Raw genomic sequence first — 21,246 nt, forward strand, 5'->3', positions numbered from 1 at the left:
AGAATAGGCATTTTGGGGTGGTATGGGCCAAGGTGGGAGTAGAGAGGATGGCAGGGTGCTGTGGGAGGAGAGGGACCCCCCGGGGCCTTTCTGGAGTTTGTGTCCTTGGTTATTAGCTTCTCTGAAAGCTCCACTTTCTCATAATATAGGAGTCTGCTATCATAAGGTTGAGGGAGGAAGAGGCCAGAAGGAGATGTGGGAAATGGATTTAAGCCTTAGCGAGTAAATCCCTGGCAGCTGGCAGCTGGCCTTACGAAGCACTTTCTCCGGCTGAGGCCCCTTTGACGTCTGGCACCAAGTCCCACCTTGGGAGGAGGAGGTTTCATCCATAAACAGCAAGCACTCAAATAGTGTGCCGACTCTGGTGCCAGGCTCTGTACCAGAAGCTTTGCGGGTGTCACCCTGGGTCCTCCCTGACAACCCACCTGAGCTGCTACTTCATGTGTGGGGAAGCCACCAGGGCTTGAGTGTCTGACACAGTCTCACAGAAGGACCCAGGTGGCGGCTCAGGCTCAAGACCTAGTCATTTGGCTAGAATGCCTCTTGATACAGATGTGAAAAACTGATGCTCAGAGAAGCTAGGAGAATTAAAGTCATAGGAGATGACTTCTGTCTCTGAATCCAGTGCTTTTTACACCCAGGGCGGGTGGAGGTGGGTGGGAGTGAGAGGTGAGAGCAGGGTGCCAGGAAGAAAGGGGAAGCGAGAGAAGGGAAAGGACAGCAGAACGCTTTTTCTGGGCATGACAATGTTGCCAAGGGCTAAGGCCCTATGGTATATTCGTTCTCGAAATATGTGCGATTCAACATTCAGTCTCATCAAACGAAGGCCATTTGATTCTGGATCCTCAAAGTCATGACAGTCTTATTGTGCTTTCCCATGGAAATAGTATCGTTTGCCTCTAGTCCCCTGTGAGGAAAGCAGGGCAGGGCGGGTGGCACTGTCTGGGAGGGTGTCTCTGCTGGGGTGACAGGGTTGAACAATGGCGGCTGAGGGCATGGATTCATGCACTTGGCTTGGGTTCGAATCCTGGCTCGGCCACCCGCCAGCTCTGTGACTGTGGGCAAATTATTTCACCTCCCAGCACCTATTTCCTCATCTGTAAAATGGGGAGAATAATGCCTGTCAGATGTGTTGCAAAGATTAAATGAGTTAATGTGTGTAAAGTGCTCAGAATGCTGTGAGCGGCTGCCCTGGAGAAAACGCAGTGTGAGTGTTGCTATGATTTCTCCACTCTGGTTGAGTGCTTGCTTCTCGTGGAAATACCCTCAGGTTTTTCCAGCCGTCTGTGAAGCTGAGATCTGATAGCCACCATCAAGGTGACTCCTCTGAGCTTTGGGGACCCTGCCCTTGTGGCTGGAGCCCTTCTCACCCTGTAGCCCTCTGCTTTGAACTAATATATCACAGAGTGTTAAAGTACTCTTAATCCTAGACTCTTCGATCCAAAGGGTTCTCTGAGATCGTCTGTCCAAATCTTTTGTTCTTCAGAGACCGGGAGATGGGGAGGGAACATGACTTCCCTGGACATGCCTAATCAGCTCTAGGGCTTTTGCTGCTCTAAGCCTTTGGGTTCTTAGCCCTGTAATGGTGTCCCCACAACAACCACAGTCACTGGGCTTCAGAGGTTCTCTGGAGTCCCAAGGGTCAGAAGCCTCAGGATGGAGGGGAGGCTGCCTGGGTAAGCAGCAGAGGTTTAATTAGGTAAAACATGCCTGAAAGTGTTCCTCACGTTGATTTTATAAAACACATTAGCATGCTGGTGGGCAGGGCAAAGAGGAGGAAGAGAGTCCCTTCTTTCTTTGTCTGGGGAGGAAGAAGCTGTTTAAGTCAGTGGAAGAAGAGATATGGCACCTTAGGGAGGAAGGGAGAGGCTGACTGCTGGGCCGGCTGGGTGGGAGAAGGGGCAAAAAGGTGTGCCAGGTGGTGGGCGCCAGGATGGGACAGGGAGGAGAGCGGCTGGCTCCTCTGACATCATGATGTGTTTATAAGAATATGAAGATGAGTGCCAGGGACTGGCAGGGATGGTCAGCAGGTACTGTTAACAGTCCCCCCACCCCCGCCTGTCTCCACCCCAGGCTGCTTAAGGAAGCACCCGAAATACTCTTGTGGCAAAAGGGCCCTCTGCTCCAGAGTCTGTCGAACTCAGAGCTCCGGCCAGGACGTGGGAGGCCCCTGGGATTAGAAGCAACCAGAGGTTTGATTCCATAGGTCTGGGGTGGAGTCTGGAAACCTGCATCTTTAACAAGCTTGCTGGGTGTTTCTGCTGCCAGTGGGTCCATGGACCACATTTGAGAAGCCTGCTTCTAGAATCGGTAGTGTGGAACAGACTGTCGGTTAGGGGGTGGGTGGGTAGGGCAGCAGGCAGCCACTTGGAAGGAATGACGGGTGCTTATTTGACATCTCATTGATGATCTAACATTTGTTGACCTGTGTTTCATGCCCTGTGCCAGGCCCGCTAGGAGCTGTGGAGGTGCTTGCCCCCAAAGAGTTTGGATATAAGCTGGGAGGACAGACCAGGACCAAATTACCCGAGTGTGACCCGGAATGGGACGAGTGCTGTAAGAGATGGCTCACAACCTCAACCTCTGGGTTCAGGGCTAAGTGTCACGGAGGGCAGGCTGGAAGGCCTGGTGGCATTGGCTTGGGGGCGGCCCTGGCTGCTGGGCTGAGGAATTTAGGCGTCGTTCTGCAGGAGGCTCTGAGAGGTCAGACTAAGCCCCATGGAGGTCAAGTGATTTGCCCAAGGTCACATAGCTAGTTAGCAGCAGCAAGACCAGACTCCAAGCCCACTCATGAGAAATCTCTCAAGGAATTTTGGTAGGGAGGGAGATGACATGATTAAAAGTGCTTTGGGGACCTTTGTCTTCATGTAAGATGGATCAGGTGTGAGGGTTTGGTTTATCATGAAGGATGGGCTAGGGTGGGGGTTGGTGACTACTTTAGGGAACAATTATAAGTGCCCATGTTCTAGGGCCTTCGGCTGCAGTGGAGGAATTCCAGTGGTGGTCTACTTCTTTGAACCTCCCACAGCACCTGGTATAGGATGAGTGCCACCAGGCCTTTGCCGAATGACTTTTTAGTAGAATCTGAAGAGAGATCTTGGTCTCCCTTGTTTATTGGTGGTGAGGAGAACAGGTGGCCTGGGACAGGCGAGGCCCTCGAGCCGCTTGTGACTCCGAGGTCAAAAGTAGCTTTCAGCTCTGCCTGGGACATCCATCCCTCCTGCACCTGCTCTCTCCTTAATTCATCCTCAGGGATTCACTAGGAGCTCTAGAAAACTCATGCCTCACGGTTCACCCCCGGGAATCCACAGTCTGTGAGTGGAATCTGCGTGAGAGACGGAGAGTAAGAGTGAGAGCCAGCGATGAAAAACTGGACTGCTAACTCTCCCTCCTTTCCATAGTCTGGGACAGCTCTGTGGGTGTATGTAGGGGAGGGGATGATGAAGTTCTCCTCTTGGGTATCCAGAGCCTCTTGCTCACTTTCCAGAAGAGCCTTGGTCATTCAGTCAGTACCTTATTAGGATAAGGGAAATAACGAACATTTTGCACCTATCATCCCTAGAGGCAGGTGAACCCGTTAGGGGTGGTTGGGGCAAGGCAGGCAGGAGCCTGGGCACGGGGCAGACCCCACAGCAACCAGAGAAATCATCTCTTCCTCCAGTCCTGAGCTGAGTATAGAGTAAGAGCCCTAATAGATGATTTGGGTTTGAAGTTTGATCTGGGCTGCTAACTAGCAGTGTAACCTTGGGCAAGTCATTTGACCTCTATGGGACTTAGTTTCTTTAACTGAAGTATTTGAACAAAATGTAGGGAAGCTTGGTTTCATTTTCTTCTTTCTGAAGCGGATGGGCCCCACACATGAGCTCTGAGATGTGCTTAGGAAGCTTGGTTGTGAGGGGCTCTGCCCATTGGCTTGGGAGGGTTGGAAAGGTGGGTCGGTTTCTCCCAGGAGTCTCACCTCCTGATCAGGGACCTAAAGAGGAAAAAGAAAAGGAAAAAAAGAACTTGCAGAGTTTACTTCTGACATGCCCAACCTGGAGCAAGGGCTTACGCACCCCAGCCTTGTGCTACATGCTCCCTGCCCCGGAGGCTTCTTTCTGGCTTGGAGCTCTGGTGGGGGTGCTCACGAGGAGATAATGGGAAGAAGGAAGGTCAAGGTATGGAGTGGGGGTGGGGTCAGGAGTAGAGTGGCCTGCAACCTTCTCAAAAGCATAAAGAATACTTTTTTTTCTTACCCAAGACATGTGTTGGTGCAACACCTAACCTTCCAGCTGCTTCCTAAATTTCCTCTTCAAGTCCATCCCTTGTACCACTTCCAGATTAATCTCAAAGCACTGCTTTTATGGTGGACCTCCCCCTCTCCGCCATGTAAGCCAAAACATTTTCGATTCCTTATAAAAGCAAAACAAAAATAACCTGTTCTGGTTCATAGTGCCTGACACTGAACTTCTAAAACACTTATCATCTGTCTCACTGGTTTGGCACCTTTCTACTCTGTAATCTATAATTGTCTCTTCAAGTTTTCCAAGTAAGCTGTAAACCCATTGATTCATTTTCTTATTCATTGCCTTGATGAACATGTATCGAGTCTTTATTGAGTGCCAGGCAGTGTGTTCTGAGAAAAATGCCTCCTAGTGTGCAAGGAGTATGTTTCATCTAGAAACAATGACAGACACACAGGGACTTACAAAGTAGGGTGATTAACAAATGCTCTGCTAAGGGGTGCACAGGATGGGAGTAGAGCCAGGGGCCGAGGTATGAGATGTTGGAGCAGGGCTCACCTTGAAAAATGCTTGGGGATTGACCAGGTGGGGCAGCAAGCGCGGGGGGGGGGGGGGTGTCTTGGGGACCAAATTGAATATTTAAAGGCATGGGGGAGGGGGTGAGAGAGAGGGAGGGCATCAAAAGGGAATGGCACATATCTGGAGCATGACATCTTAAGTGAGCGCAGCAAGCTATGAACGTGGGGTGACAAGGGGGCCATATCCTTAATGGTGTATCTTCCTTTCCTAGAGCTCAGGTTCTCAAGGCAGTGGGAGCTCCTGAAGGCGCCCTCAGTTGGGTGTTGGGGTGGGGGTGGGGATGGTGGAGGTTCATATGGTACAGGCTTCTTAGGGGGCCACTTTAGCCATCTAGGCCAGATATGATGAAGGTTTGAACTACCTTCAGCTGTGAGCAGAGAGGGGTCAGGGGGGGCCTAAATGGGTGGAGTCTATCTGACAGAAAGTCTCTCCAGCAGCTTTTCCTCTCTTGAGCTTCTCATCCTGCCTCTTAATCCAAGTCATAGTATTATAGAGACAGAAGAGAACCTGGAGATCCTGTGGATCAATTCCTCTTCCATTACACAGTCGGGACATGCTTTGGCCAAGGTAAAGAAGAGAATGGCTGCCGCGTGGGGCCCGTGATGATGCGCTGGTTCAGTCTGGAGGTTGAATCTGCCTGCTGGTGACTTTGCATCTGACGGCTGTCTCCTCTCCAGTTCCTGAAAAAGAGTGAGGTTCCATCCTATTAAGTGGAAAGAGTCCAAGTTTGGCCTGGTTAACGGGTAGCAGGGGAGTTAGATAATGCTGAAGCGGTTCACCTTGAGATGTTATGAAGGCGCCATCTTGCTTCACTAAGAGTGAGGCCGAAACTCAATTTTAAAAGGTACCTGTAACAGAAAGTCCCTATAGCCCTTTAGCTCTGTCTAATACGAGGAAGAGCAATAAAAAAGTCCAAGTGTGAGCTTTTGAAACTACCATCTAGAATTGCAATCTGAGGTCTGTTGGATACTTCCTGAAAAACAATAAGGGAATGAAACCAAGATGGTTCTCCAACTATCCTCTTCTTCCTAGAAGAGTCAGGAATTTCTGCTATAGTCAGAGTGCGCTTTGGAAGATACACTTTGAAAGCTAGGTGGTCCATTGCTATCGAAGACTGCTGAAATAGAGCTGTGGTGTGAGAAAAATCCAGGCTGGTGTGTAGCTTATGAGGGTTTTTAGTGCCTGTAAGGCATGAATGAACAGAACTCTCAGAATCCCTAGAGAAGGGCTCTGGCCCACCCAATGATTTAGTTTCTTGATTACCGTAATTACGTATCCATAATGCATGTTATAGGAAGGGGAAATGGCAGTCGGGTCCTGGACTATAATAGTCTAGGTCGGGGTAAGCCGTGTGCAGCTTCTGACATGTTTCTTAATAGCAAAGGCGTTGGGCACCCTGTAGACTGCTTACCTAGGCTGTCACATATGGTGTTTTTTGTTGTTGTTGTTGTTGTTGTTGTTTTACCCAGCATTTTCCAACCATGCTATCACATGGTTGAGCATAAGGGGAGCACGTCCCAATCTAGGCCATCCAGGCTTTGGAAGCCATAGCAGAGTCAATGTGATTGAAACAAACACATAAACGATGGATTTGGAGTTAAATATCCCAGACTGGATATTCCTTCCAGTTGTGGTCAGCTGGGTCTCAGCACTCGGCCTCAGTTTCCTCATTTGTAAAATAAGTCTTTGTAAGATGAGTGCTCCTTCTGCTTCAAGGTCATTGGACAATTAAGTGCAAGAGCGCTTTGGTACAGTGCTGGTATTTGGTGTTTGGCAGGGTGAAGGTGAAGGCCAGAAGGAATGTTAGGGAGGATGTCTCAGCAAATGAGTCTGATTAGGCCTTGTGGTCCTGTGTGTTCAATGAGTGGTGGTGTTTGTGTCTTTCTGAAGGGGACAGTTTTTTGTCTGGTTGATTTTGATTTGTTCTCTGGGCACCACGGAAGGCATTATTTCCCCTAAACTGTGTTCTGCCATTTTCTCAATGTTCCCCCTTCTCTTCAATATGCCCCTGCATGCTTTTGGTAACCTGTTACTTACTGCTTAGGGAGCATGGAGCCCTGCAGCCTTATTCCCCATCACACCCTGTGCCGGGTTGGAGGGTGGGGTGCAGTGTCCTTTCTCTGGTGGCATCAAGGGGCAGAGGAACAATCAAAAAGGCAGATGGGGTGCTACACCCATTTGCAAGATGAGCTAGCTGATACAAGGGGACGGATCAGACCACTGAGGGTGTAGAAGGGCAATCCTGCTTGGGACCGAGCTTCCTGAGCTCTCAAGCTCAACACGCTCTTTCTTATCTGTATGACCCAAACCCCTCCCCACCAAGGGATCCCAGGCTTTGCCCTCTGCCCAGACTCCTTCCAAACACTGTCCCCGGCTCCTTCTCACTCTGTGGCCAGTCCAGGAATGCCCACACTAACAATGTCTTCCTCTTCCTCCTGCCTGGGTCCCTAATTATCTTGCTGAACAAGAGATGTTTCCTTGGCGGTCTGAATCGTGCTCAGGTAGTGCAGTCTGGTCTTCTGCTTCTAAAAAACAAAACAAAACAAAACAAAACAGAAAGCAGCCTCCTCCTGCCCTGACACGAGTGATCATATCCAGAGACGCCTACAAGACAGCTTTCTCATGCACAGCACTTAATGATTCCTCTCTATTTTACTAACACTTCCCCTCCAGCGAAGCTGTGTCTCATAGCATGTCTCACCTCCTCCTGCCTCTTGTCGAGTCGCTTATATATGTGTCAATGCGTAAACGCACCTCTGGTTACACAAACTTGGTTTATCGACTCACTGCAACAAAGGAGAAAGGCACCTTATCATGCAGAGTAAGGGCAGTTTCAGTAGGATGTTAGAAAGGACTTCTTATGGGACTTGGGCTCATTTAAGTGATTTGGGGAGGAGGGTTCAAAGAAGTGGGGCTTCGCTTTGGACTTGATGCCATCAGAAGAAATGTTAATTCTATGATTGGTATCTTAATGGATCTTCTCAAAGGCAAGGGGAATGAAGTGAGACTCCGCTTATGATTGGCAAAGAAGCAGCAGTCGCTCCGATTAATATTAGCCAGAATAGGATGGCTGGTCAAGGCTGTGGTTTGGAGAATACGAAGGGCCAATTGAGAGTGCCAAGTCAGGACCTGTCAGGGGCTGCTTTTCCCTTCCTTAGTCCTTCCTGTCTTTTGGCCAAGGGCAAAGTAAGTCTGCGAGACATTCATCTATGATATTCAGGTCTTCACCACTGCCTCAATTCTGCTGATTAGGAGGCTGCTTAGAGAATGTAGTCTGTAGTAGGACCAGAGTTAGTCTCTCCTGCTCCTTTGTGGCAGGGAGAGTTTCTTAATCTTCTGATGTGACATGGGCTACACAGTAGCTTTTAAGATTCCAAACAGAATACACCAGGCAGCTGTAACACAGACAGTGACCAGAAACAAAACTTGTTGCTGGTTCTTGTAATTGCCCCTGAGGACAGGCGCCCGGATTATCCAATCCAGGCAACGAAAATGTGTCCCAAACCCCATCTAGAGATGTGGGTGACTTTTCCCGTTCAGCCTACTTATAGATTTTTCTACTTGAGCCTGTAGCATTTTTATAGGTGCAGCCAGAGGGTTTGCTGTAGTGTAGATTCCCCTGGGCTATCTAAGAAGAAATTAAGGGCTATGTGATCATCCGTGACAACTCTGGCTAATACATTTCCATTTAAAATGGTTGGTTTGGCTTCCAGAGCAGCAATTGTATCACTGATGACATCTTACTAGGGTCGGGGGAGGCTTTGGACCATCTTTTCCAGCTGAACTATCCCTTCTGTGGGAATTGCAGTTTGCATAGTATGCATGAAGAGTGAGTCCGCTGTCCCCTCTGGCAGGTCTCCCAGGTGGTTTGTGTTTGTCTCTTTTTGGAAGTTTCTGGTCATTCTTTTCAGGGAAACATGATCCACTGGAAGGCTGGTAATTTTTAGCATCTGAAAAATCTCTAAAATTTGTCCGCAAACAGGATAACTTAGCGTGTGGCAGGTGGTATAAGCCTGATGTCCACATAAAAAGTAATATCCCAGTGGGGCACAGACCATATTGGCAATGCCATTTATCCCAACAGGAGAGAGCCAGAGTTCCACCCCCCCCTCAGAGTGGGAAGCTTCCTTGAGTGGAATTAAACAGCATTTGCAAAGCAGAATGGAGAGTCTCTGGAGAGAACGAATGATTGCAGCAAGAATATGCTCAATATTAGCTTCCATTTCTAATGGGCTAAATTTTGCTGATAGGGTTATAACGACCTAAACAGATGTGTATTCCCGACCGAGGTCCAGGTCCACTTTTTTTTTTTTGTTTTGTTTTACACATTTAAGTTTGGGATTAATTATATGAGGATCACAAGGACTTGGAGGAGGAGATCTACCTTCTGTAGCACTGAGAGGAACAGTTGTTAAATGGCTGTTGCTTCCAGGCCGCAGTAGTTCTGGGCTGAGGAAAACACGAGTTTTATTTTTTTTCTTCAGGGCCAGAAGACCTCAGGAGGTCAAAAAGAACAGGATTTAGATCGGGGAGGTCATGTTGAGAAGTCTTTTAGTTACTTAATAGTGTCGGAGTACAGTCCTTTACGAGATTAGAGGGAGAGGGAAAGAAAAATGGCACCGAAGAATCAGAATTAATCTTGTTTGGTGTCTCAGGTGGCAGTTATCCACTTCTCTGGTCAGCAGCCTGGCTGTCGTCTCAGGCAGAAGCTCTCCTTCTCCACAGGCAGCTTTGTCTTGAGGTTTCATAAGAACCCTCCATGTGGCGTTCTCCAGTGGAATGGCTGTCTAGTGGTTTGGGGATGTCTGTCTTTGTGGTGGGGGAAACCCAAGGATTTGGGGATGTCTGTCTCTGTGGTTGGGAAACCCAAAGCCAGTGGCCCACAGCTTGGCACTTTCTTGCTGTGTTAGTTGTTAACAGTACTTGATAAGGTCTCTCAAGGCTCCAAGGCTGTTTTTGTCCAGCTTCTTCAGAATACCAGCACCCCGGACCTGCTTTCAGGTCACACACAGCTTTCTTCAGGGGGGGATGCTCACTGAGGGGGAGACCCAGGAGTCCTCGGTGTGTGCCCCATTATGGAGTCCAGGGTCCAGGGTCCTGGGCCAAGGCAGTGGGAGCTTGAGCTGAATCTCATTAGAACCTCCATTTCTGTCAATACCCCGTTGCCAACATACAAAGTTGGGCTTATTGACTCATGGCAGTGAAAGAGAACACACATCATGGACTGTGGTGGCGCCTCTCAGTGAGCTTTTTAAAAATTTTCTTTCCCGTAAGTCCTCCTTGATTGCTCTGGAAACTTCGGGAGGACAGAACGTGTGTGTGCTGTTCCTCAGCGTGTCTACTCCATGTATGCTCGCAGGTGCGATTTAAATTAGCAGCTGGGGAAGAAAATGAAGAGACTTAAGCCTCTTAAAGAGAGGCCTGTCACCCGGCAGAGCCGAAAAATGACAGTCACTCCTCTTTCTCTGAGGCCAAAGGGGCCGAAAGGAAGACAACAGAATCATCTGCGAGGAGGATGAAGCTAGCACTCCAGAGACAGCAAATTCCAAACTAGGACTCTCCTTCCGGTTGTCTTCTAAGAATGGAAAGTTGAACTTCTACTCCTGGACTGAACTGGGACCATGGAGACTGTGCAGGGTGTGGGACTCTTACGGGACAAGACTGGCAGTGCCCAAGAAGGAAGGGAACTCACAGAGCTGCCTTTCTGGAAGAATTGATGTGTTAACAACAGCAAGCATAATTACAATATTTCTCACCTGTTTGTCTTGCTTTTGTTTGCTCCTCCTTCCTTTCCCTCTTCTGCTCTTGAAAGTCAAGAGGGCTGTAAAACACTTGTGCCACTTATGTGCCAGGCACTGGGCTTGGGTTATAAAGATGAGCAAGGCATGATGCCCAAGCCTCACTCGTCAGTGATTTATGGGGCTGGGGGCAATGGCAGAGAAGTGGTAACCAAATTATAACTTCCTGTTCCAGATCCTCTGAGCTCCAGATGACTTTTGGCTTCTTCTTCTTTGGTTCTATGCAAGTACACAGAGAAAGAGGCATCATTTAGGTCCTTGAAAGCCAAGGTAAGAGGATCCTGATGGTTACTTGTGGCCATATGGAGGAAGAGGAGGGGTTAACATACTGGAGGTGTGGCCTCAGTTGGCAATTTCTAATGGTCCAGCACCCAGGGTTCTGGAGGAAGGAGGATGGAGACAGGGTTGGAACAAGGAGTAGAGTGGCTCAGTGGTGGTTCAGGTGGAGTCAAAGCCAAGGTAATTAGGCTGGGAGTGAAAAATGGGGCAGTGAGAGTGGTCTGGCAGCTAATGGAACAGGGCCCTGTCCCCCAACAACCTTCAGGACCCCTGAGCCTGTCCTGATCCTCCCCCATCCTGAAATCTGGAGAAGTAGAGCCTGGGTGCAAGGGGAGGGAGGCACACTCCCATGGACTGAGATGACTACTCTTCTGCCTGCCCTGCAAGACCCTCACGAGGCCCCAGGGCATCACTTTTCTCCCAGGGCAGTCATGTCCCTCCTCTCCACCTTCTCCCCCTCCAAATCCATCTTCATTAGTAACTATAAACGTCAGAGTCAGAGCCGTTAGAAGGCTGTTCCTAGATAAATAATGCTTTTCATATTTAATTTACGAGTAGTTCTGCAGCCTCTTTGGGGTGCTCTGGGTTAATTAAGAGCTGAATTAGATGGAGCTGCATCTCCCTAAGGAGACTCAATTAAACTCTTTCTGACCAAAGAAAGAGAGGGAGAAAGGGAGAGAGAAAGAGAGAGAAAGGTAGTTGAAGAGAAGAGTCCCTTGGAGGATACCACCTTCATCATGGCCTCAACAGAGGGCTGGTTGGAGGGGAGCTCAGGATGCTCTAAGTTCAGCCTTTTATAGTGCGGAGCCACCTTCACCCCCCAAGGCAGGTGGTCCAGTGTGTGGGTGGTGCAGGGAACTCAGCATGGTGAGCCAGGTCAGCTTTTCTGGCTGCCATGGGGTTAATGCCCTGTAGCCGGGAAACCAGCTTGGAACTGGGCCAGTTGCCTACTGGACGCTGCCAGGAGCTGGATGGATGTGGTGCAGGGGAAGCTGATCCCAGGTCTTGGGCCAGGATTGTGGTTCTGAAATTTCAACCCCCCTTCTCAGCCCTTCCACCCTGGACCACAGTCTCCTTTGCTGGACCTGAGCACATGAGGGCCATGTATGGCCAGTTGACGGAATCTCACAGCTCCACCCTCCACTGGGAGGGCTGGGGGTCTCACCACTGGGGGAGGCTGCTGTGGCAGGGGGTGGGTGTCAAAGTGTTTATCTGGTGGCTCTGCATTCTCCACCTCCAGCCCTACCTGCATCGTGGGATCAGACCGCAGAGCTCCAGCAGTTTTGTCCACCCCTCCCACGTAAGAGAAAGCAATAAGACCTATACTCTTGGAGTGAGTTGGTACAGAGTTGGACTCAGAATCCTAGGCTGCTGCCACCAACATACATATGTGTGTGCATGTGTATATGCACATTCACATGCACATACTCCCCTTTCGTGGGCTCATAGAGCCATGGAGGGCTCTTACACACCACCAGCCTGGTAGCCCTCAGGTACTGGTCAAGACAGAGGTATGTGTCAGACAGAGGTACACCCTGGGATCACAAGCAGACCCTCCCAGTCTCCTGTTCACACTTGCCGTACAGAGAAGAGTGTCCCCACACTCCTGGAGACCCTGTCATGTAGCATGTGGTCAGAGAGTTTGCACACTTTCAGAGTGATAGACACTGCCAGCACCTCCTGTGTCTGCACACGTGATCACTAAGTGTCAGACAATCACAGCCTGTCTTCTGAACTCCCTTGCCCCATGCTCACATTCCTGGTATAAGCCTCAGGCCGCAGAATCAGTCTCTCTACCACACACGCTTGTACATGCGTGTGCATAGGTGTGCATGCATGCACGTGCACACACATTTTAGCACAGGGCTCAAGTCCAGACTGCTGCTTTGTTATGTAAAACAGATGGAGCGCTCTTTATGACCATCCCTCAGCCTCCTGAGCAGTTCATTGTAGGATTTGCAGCAAATGGAAAATGAACCTTCTCGTGAAGAATAGAAAAAGCAGAACGAGCGGGGCTGAAGGGAGCCCCCTGTGCAAGCAGGCGTGCAACATCCCTCTACCCTGCAGACTCTGAGAGCACGCCATTTGCTCCCCCATCCATCACACCTGGTGCTACGACATCTTGTACTCTTAAGGACCTGTTTCCCTCAAAGGGTGGCTTCAGCAAACCGGGCTAAAACCTGCCCCATATCTTTGCCAGACCTCCATCCTGTGGGAAGATGCTAACGCTTGAACAGGGTGGGAATTGCAGAGATGGGCAGAGGGGCCGCTCTGGCTCTCCCCGCACTTATCTGGTTTCTGATTTGTAGCTTCCCTTCCAGCTTCACGGCCAGGTTCATACCTGGGGACAGATTTGGGCTTCTCTGGCTAGTCCTGTGGGGCTTCTGCTTGGGCACAGTTTTGTCCTCCCTCCACCCCCTGCCATGCCTTGCTGGGACTTCCCTGGAGATGGACTCCCCAAAGCAGCATTGAGGACTTCAGTTCTGCCCTGAGGGCGGGGAGGGCCTCAGAGATCGTCTCTCTCCAACCCCCTCCCCCGTGTACAGAGGAAGAGGAGGGACCTGACCGTGGCCGCACAGCCCATCTGGGGCAGACCGACTCCAGACCCAGGGCTCCTGGCTCTTGTCAGCCTTCTTCCCTGTCCTGGCAGCACACGCCACAGCCTTTTTTCACTTTTGCTTTTCTTATTTGTCTCATGTTTATCTTATACAGATATATCCTGCTTTATTCAACAGATAAGTTCTTTTAAATGTTGTCTGTGAAGAGGGATTTCCACATCAAATCACACTGTAAAGTGCATCTTTCCTCCCTGGGGGAGTTTTGTCTTTAGGTCCCTAAGTTAATAGAGCTGTAGTTGAAAAGGGGCTTTTACGTGTTACCTTTGATCCTCACAAGAGCCCTGGTGATGGCCCGGTGGGCTGAGAAGCCACCCCAGAGAGGGTGGCGGAGCTAACGTCTTCCGCCTCTTGTCAGCCTTTCGGCTGGAAGTCTCTGCCTGTCTCACCTGATTGCTGGATTCCTTGTGAGCTGAAACACTCAGCTTGGAAACTGGGTTGCTCAGTTCCATCCTGTGTTTCCCAAAGCACTTTCCATGCAACACCGGTCCTGAGAAATCTCTGTGATGAAAGGGTTCCTCGGCCAACACAGTTTGAGAAATGCTGCAGACTATCTCTCCCTCTGGGGAGCCTCACCATGCATAGGAGCCCCTTAAAGGCTCTGAGAAGTCCCGCCAGAAAAACCTGCTTAATTCTGCCTTTCTGAAACTTCTTTGGCCACGGGATCCTTTATTTCTGCTAGTAATGTGTGTGGAGTGCACGGTGGGAAACACTGGTCTAGTTTATTTTCTGTGTTATTCTGGATTTTTCCTCTCAAGTTTAAATGAGGCCTCTTGCTGGACTCCTCTCCCTCTCTCCCTCAGGCATCCACATCTACCTCAGGGCAGAAGCTGTAGCTGTTTCCTCTGACTCCTTTAGAGGGGACAAGAGGAGAGAGGGCTCACGGTGGGGCTGGGCTGTGTGACCTGGAAAAGCTCGGGAGACCTAAGACAATCTGCAGGCCGATGGAGGTGAGATCAAGCCATCCTAGGGCAGTGGAGGTCACTGGCCTGTCTGTGGAGCGCACACTGTCATCATCCATCATTCTCTCAGGAGCTGTGAGATGTGTCCTCTCCTCCTTTCCTTGTCTTTATCACTCCAGCCATAGCTTGGATTTCTTTTCTTTCACCTCCTACCGGGACCCTTGGCTGGCGGGCTGTGAGAAGTCAGGCTTTCCTGTCACCAACTTTCCCTTGATCATACTGTCTGGCCCCTGCCCCACAACGACCCACCCACTATGTCTTGTCCTTCTAGCGCCTGACCCAGGCACCTGTTGGATGACAGGCCCCATGAGTGAATCCAGTGCTGGTGATGCGATCTGCCCCTAGAGAGAAGAAGGGGATGGTCTCTCATCTTTCCTGATGCATGCTCTTTGAGTGCCCCTTATCGACCCATCAGCACTTAAAGCCAACCCGGGCACAAGGGTAATGTCTGCTGGCCTTCCCCAGGGCGCCTGAGGTTGGCTTTTTGAATGCAAGGGCAGGAGCCCACTCTCCCCCGGTACTGTTTCTTCCCCACCTGGCACCTGCACCACCTGGCCATTCGTCACAGCGTACAGAGGGCAGCAAAGCGTCCGGGATCTGACACCAGACAGTTTGGTCTTGGGGGAGCTGCATTAGTCTTCACAGAGCCCCAGTTTATAAATCCTGAAAATAAGGGAGCTGGGGCCTTCCTCACAGAGATCTAGTGAGAGTGAGTGTGGTGTTAGGTACGAATAGCTCTTTACAAACTTTTGATAAAGGAAGCTTGGGAACAGAGGGTTTCCATGCAGATGAACTGCGGATGCTTGGCCATTATAGGTGTTTGGGAAAAGTGAACTTCTTTCTATTGCTCTTATGGAACCTTCCTCCTGCTTGACGTCAGTCCCTGGAAAACCCCGGTCTCAGCCTCTGCCCGGAGTCAACCTTCAGTGTCTGTATTCTTTGCCAAACGCATAGCAAGATGCCTGTCCCCGCTTCTGCTCTCCTGCAACACAGGCTGGTTACCTCTAGGACAGTGCCTTCCCCTTGGACGATTACCCTCCCCCTGCCCCACCCCGCCCGGGGCTGGGGTTGGGACCCCTCCCTAGGCATCTCCTCTGTGTCCAATATGTGAATGATCCATCTGGAAAAAGACAGTGCCCACTTCCTGCCTGAACACCAGGTCCTTCTCACTTTTTCGCCCCTGGGAATCCCAGAGCCTCAGCTGAGGCTCTTCTCGGGGAAGCCATCTGTGAATGTGTGGGGCATGCTTGGGTTTTCTGTTGGGTTTTACCCTAGCTAGCCTCCTTCCCACATCTTGCACTTGGAAACCCCCCCTCCTCGGAGGAGTCTTGTCCTCTCTCCCTTCCTGCCTTTTCCTGCTGGTTTCTGTTTCTGGGCAGAGCATACCGCGCCAGGGCAGCACAGGGCAGCTCAGAGGCCAGCCCAGCAGGCCCAGCCCTGGGGGGTGGGGGGCAGTGTGGGTGAGTGAGTGCCGTTTGGAGAACTGTAGTCTTGTGGGTGCAGCTGGAGCCCGGGAGGACAGTAACACAAATGCTAGCATTTGGGGCTGAGTCTTTCCTCTCTCCCTGAAGTGGAGGGGGCAGTGGTTGTCTGGGTGACCAATCAGACCGACTCGTCTGTAGTTCTGTGTGCAGGGTCTGCTCCCAGGACTGGAGGCTTTCTCCCCCTCCAAGGGTCATGGTTGGGATTATCCGTACACCAAAGGCTGGACAGATGGGAGGCTGTGCTGGTTCAGACCAGGGTTTGAGTCCCATCGACTGGCCCTAAGGTCCCAGTGCTGTCCCAGAGCCCCAGAATGAGGGCCAGCCAGACAGCAGGCAGCTTGCCCTGCCTTAAGGAGCGTGCCCTGAGAGCTCACCTCCACCCCTGCCTCCTGCAGGAAGGGTCTGGAATGGAAAGGCCAGAGGCTGTTGGCAGCAGGATGAGAGCTGGAATCGGCCAAGAGGCTCCAGGAAGGTCCTTCCAGGTTGCACTTTTGTCACGAGGCCCCCCGTTCTCTGGCCCCACGCAGAAGGTGCTCACGATTCTCTCTGCATGACCTCAACATTTTCCCTGCTAGTCATGGTTCACTTCCTCTCATTTCCCCTCCCCGTAGGACAGCCTCGGACCGACGGCCTCCATCTGCGGTGCCTTAGCTGCCTTCATGCACACCTCCCTCCAACCTGGCCTTGACTCTCTCTCTCTCTCTCCACAGACTCTCTTGCAGACACCTGTCCGAGCCCCGCACTGCTGGCTCAGCTCCGCTGTGCCTGACTCTGGCCCTTATCTGCTGCCTGCAGCCATCCCTGGGGACCCAGGCTCCGCTCCCTCTGTCCTCACCCCCTTCTTCTCGAACCCTCTCCACTTCTGGCTCTAATGGCTTTGCACATCTCCAAGCAAGGCCGGAAGTCCCCATTCCAGAAGCCCAGAATGTCTGCTTGTTTGTTTGTTTTCCAAGGTTGAGCGGACATGTCCTTGGTCGGGGAGCCAATCATTGGGGGGGAAGAGAGGAAGGAGATGGCAGAGGGACATTTTTCAGGCAGCCTTCAAGTCAAATAGGAACACTAATAAGGATAATAACTGGCATTTATTGAGTATCTGCTATGTGCTTGCTACTTTGTGACATGCTTTAACACTTATTTCCCTTACTCCTCTCAACAACCCAACGAAGTATTTACTATTACTCTCCCCATTTAAAATGGAGGCCGGACAGGGGGTGAGAAGAACCAGCTGTTGACCTGCTTCTCTGTGGGGAGGGCTTCCTTGCCAGAGGGACCACTCTCTAAAGGCCAGCTAGGGCATCCCTCTGCCTCCAGCCGGGATGGCCTCGTAACACCTGCCGAGGAGAGGGTGCTGGACCAGGCCGAGGGCTCTCGGGGGTGGGGGGGGAGGGAAAGTCACTTCTTCACTACTTCTTGGTGTCTCCTTCTGGGTCTCAGTCAGACAGTTGTTCCCGTGGCCTCACGGGCACCCTTCCCACCCCGCAGCACATCCCCGTACTCTGGACTATAGGGAGTGTCAACAGGGGCCTGCTCTCCTAACGTTGCCCAGTGGAAGAAGGGACAACACTTTTTCTGTTAGTAGGTCCTTGACTTAGGTTCCCACCTGCTCAGTGGGGTGAAGCAGGCGTCAGCACCTCAGGCACCTTTCCCAGGGACCCTCTTTCAATGTTCTTTCTGTGGGTCTCCCCTTTGCCTCAATATGCCTTTCCTCTGTGGCAGGGGCTGGATCCCTGGCCTGGGGCGCACCCCCATCCCCCCCCCCCACACACACACACTCATGTGCCACCCAGGAGGCCAGTAGGAACCGCTTTCTGACAGCCCTTGCTTATCCTCTGACCCTAGGATCTGGGTGGGGAGCTGCTGGAGTGCTCTGTACCTCACAGCATATGTCTTTGCTGTTTCCACAGCCCAGCTCCAGGCCCTGCAGGCTGCGGGTGGAAGATTTTGCCCTTTAAAAAGATGTCTTTCTTTGAGAGGATGAGGAGCTAATCATTAATGTGAAGAGACCCTTCTAGGACAGATGTATTCTGGGCTTGCTTGGAGAATGGCTGAGCAATACCAGTTGATCCACTTCAGAGAGAGACAGAGATAACTCACCACCAGGAGGAGATTTTTTTTTTTTTTTTCCTCTAGAATGCCCAGGAAACCAGATGGGCTGGTTGCAATAACTCTGGGTGTTCCCCTAACTGCCTCTTGGGCTCAAGGGGGATGCTTAGGTCTAGTGAGAGCCTCCCAGGGGTTAGGAGCCCTGAGTCTGGAGCCCAAGTAGTGATGCTTGATGATAATCATACCACAGGGCTGGTATGTGGAGATAGCACTGCTGATGTGGATTTGAGCAGGGGTGTGGGTGAGGGTGAGAAGTAGTGCTGTTTTAGGTTCTAGGGAGCCTCTCTCACCCCAGAGAAGGGACTGCCTCCAGCTCTCACCTACCAAGGAATGACCTCTGGTCATGGAAGGTTTCTTACCCATACAAAGGAGGCAGGGCCTGCCTAGCAACAGGGGAGCTGGGTGTACTGAGTGGCCACAGTAGTGTTGGGGAGCAGCCTGCCCTGGGAGCGGGGGCTCTGGGCACCCATCTCTGTGATGAGCTGACTGTCCTCTAGGAGCCACCGCATGCTTACCTACAAAACAGAGGGGTCACTATTTGTCCCATCCTTTTGGCTCCACCAAGGATGATGTGAGCCATTGATGTGGTGCTCAGAGCAGAGGTGCCCCAGGGAACCGGGGACCCCCTTTTGAGGCACCATGAACCCTTCCTCTATGTTCCAGGGTATTTAGTCAATCCCCCTCCCCTTATTATTTTCACCCTTTATCATATTATTTTCACCCTAGTGCTTCCCTTTCCGGCTCGTCTCTGCCCCACCTCCACCACACTGGACTGCGAGCTCCGTCAGGACGGGGCTGCTGCCTGTCGCTACTGCTCCTGCGCCTAGCAGAAGGCCTGGACCTGGTGGTGGTCCCTAAATGCTGCCAAGCGGAGGCTGCAGAGGCCGTGGACTCTGCTGCTTACACGTATGAGACCAAGGAGACAGGGAGGCAGGGCATCTGTGTGATCCTCACCGGTAAGAAAAATGGGGCTCCGCGATCCAATGCAGTGACTTGCCCAGAGCCCCTCAACACTCAGGCTACACCTGCCCAGGTCAGTCCCAGCCTCAGGGGTCCAATATGGGGTGGCGGGTGTGTGTGGGTCCTGGAGGCCCAGAATGCAAAGCACCTGCTAAGATAGAGAAAACCAGGCAGGTGACCCTGCTGAGACACTGGTCCCGACACATGTCCTGCCCAGACTTGCACTATTTTGTCTGTTTTCTTTCCTGTGGTAACTCTCAGAGACCTGAAGATGGCCCCAGTGGCCCATGAGCCTTCCTGCCTCTCGGCCCAAGATCTAGAAAGCAGGTTTCTAAGCCCCATGACATCCTGGGGCACCCCCCTGACCATCCCTTTCCACTTCTCAGACAACCCTGTGTGCAGGGAGGAACCCTGGGAGGGACCCAGAGCCCCAGCAGGGAGGGGTAGGTGTTCCCTCTTGGCCACCCCCTCTGGGGAGCACTTTCTCAATTTTTATATGGCTCTGCTCAGAGGATGCTTCTCAGTGGGAGTGAGCAGTTCTTTTTAAGACACACCTACCTTGCCCCAGGCTCAGGGCTTAGGCTCCTCAGCATCTTATTCTTCTAGAGTCATCCTGACGGGCCAGATGCATCATTGTTTTTCATTTTGTAGATGAGGAAACTGAGGCACAAAGGGATGAAGTGACTGGCCTGGGAGCCCCTGGCCAGGAGATGGTGAAGCTGGGATTTGAACCCAGGTACCTTTTGAGAAGCACATGCTCCACTGCAGTGACCTACAGCCTTGCATTTCCCTGAGGACGGCTGCCTCTCACTGCCCTCCCCCAGCCCTGCCAGGCAGGCATTCTGGCTGCACCTGTCGGCCTCCTTGGGGCCTGGGGCTTCCTGGAGACGCCGTTTAGGGGAGCCCACGAGGCCGTGACAGCAGAGTGAGGGGAAAGGGTTGTGTGGGGACTTGGACAGTTGCCCTCAGCTGGAGGGAGAGCCTGCAGCACCCAGCTTCCTTCAGGGGCCAGTGGGGGGCTGGGCTCTGTGACATCAGCTGCTCCTCCGCAGCCCCAGCTTGGCCGCCCTCCTGACTCTCAAGCCACCGTTCTGGATGGTTCATGGTGGAGCCCAGCCATGAGCTTTTCCTAGCCAGCCAGCCACAGCCAGATGCAGTCTGGCAGGGTTTGAGGAGGGGAGACAGGCTGGACACGAGAGGGAGAAGTGGAGGGGAGCTGTTGGACTTTGGAATTAAATGCACTGAAGCAATGGCCATAGTGGCTTGGGAATCGGCAACTCTGGAGCTCTTACACCGTTTGTTTTAATTGCACTCAGTGTTTGAATTTGAATAAGTAATACACTCCCACGGGTTAAGGAAAGGATTTATTGTGGAAGGTCCTCCTCCAGCCTGTGTGTCCAGCAGCGTGGCTCCTCTTCCCAGAGGCAATCATGGTTTCTGTGTGTCTCTCCAGAGATGATCTGAGCACACATGAGCAGATATGTATAGAGGGTATTTATTTATTTTATTTATTTTTATTTTTATTTTTTATTTTATTATTTTTTTAGAGGGTATTTTAAAACGTTTGCATACTATGCAGAAAATAATGTTTTGCGCATTGCTCTTTTTCATTTAGCAGTGTATCTTGGGGGCAGCTCAGGTGGCTCAGCGGGTTAGTGCTGCCTTCAGCCCAGGGTGTGATTCTGGAGACCCGGGATTGAGTCCCGCGTCCGGCTCCCTGCATGGAGCCTGCTTCTCCCTCTGCCTGTGTCTCTGCCTCTCTCTGTGTGTGTCTCTCATTAATAAATAAATAAAATCTTTAAAAAAAAACTGTATCTCTGCAATCTCTATTTGTCTACAAAGAGCTTCCTTCGTCTTTCATTATGGCTGGGTAATACTCCATTCTGTGGATGTACTATCACTTAAAAAAAGCGAAATATAATTTCCATACAGCAAACTGCATAAATCTTCGGTGGAGTATAATGAATGTTTGCGTAAGTGTATACCCAGGTGACCGCCACCCAGAGTACCTTCTATTATCCGCAAAAGTTCCTTTGTGTCGCTTCCCAGGCAATACTCCTGCCTAGAAGTTCTCATTATTCTATTTAACTTCTCAACCTCACTTCAGCTTCCTTGTCTCTAAAATGGGTGCAGTGTTGGAACTGACTCACTTGCCGGGCACGTAGTAATCATCCAACAAAGGATGGATGTCAGGTTTATTTAAGTCTCTAGTTGGTATTCTTTCTCCTACCTCTGTCTGGGCC

General features: G+C 51.2%; 1 long non-coding RNA gene across 18 annotated transcripts in view; it reads left to right on the plus strand.

The window, feature by feature from the left end:
- Positions 1–20,622, plus strand: part of LOC112663275 (uncharacterized) — a 44,629-nt gene extending 24,007 nt beyond the window's left edge. For 2 of the 18 annotated variants that reach the window (XR_007403421.1, XR_007403420.1), the window contains exons 2-3: positions 10,776–10,870; positions 18,770–20,622. This is a non-coding gene — a long non-coding RNA (uncharacterized LOC112663275). Of the gene's footprint in view, positions 1–2; positions 2,311–2,332; positions 2,557–4,880; positions 5,493–10,775; positions 10,871–12,119; positions 12,180–14,297; positions 15,182–18,769 lie in introns of those variants that run through there. The other 16 variants (XR_007403409.1, XR_007403413.1, XR_007403414.1 and 13 more) reach the window with 16 other exon arrangements.
- The last annotated feature ends 624 nt before the right edge of the window (positions 20,623–21,246 follow it).

Source organism: Canis lupus, chromosome 18 (assembly GCF_003254725.2).
Source record: "Canis lupus dingo isolate Sandy chromosome 18, ASM325472v2, whole genome shotgun sequence".
NCBI lineage: Eukaryota > Metazoa > Chordata > Mammalia > Carnivora > Canidae > Canis > Canis lupus.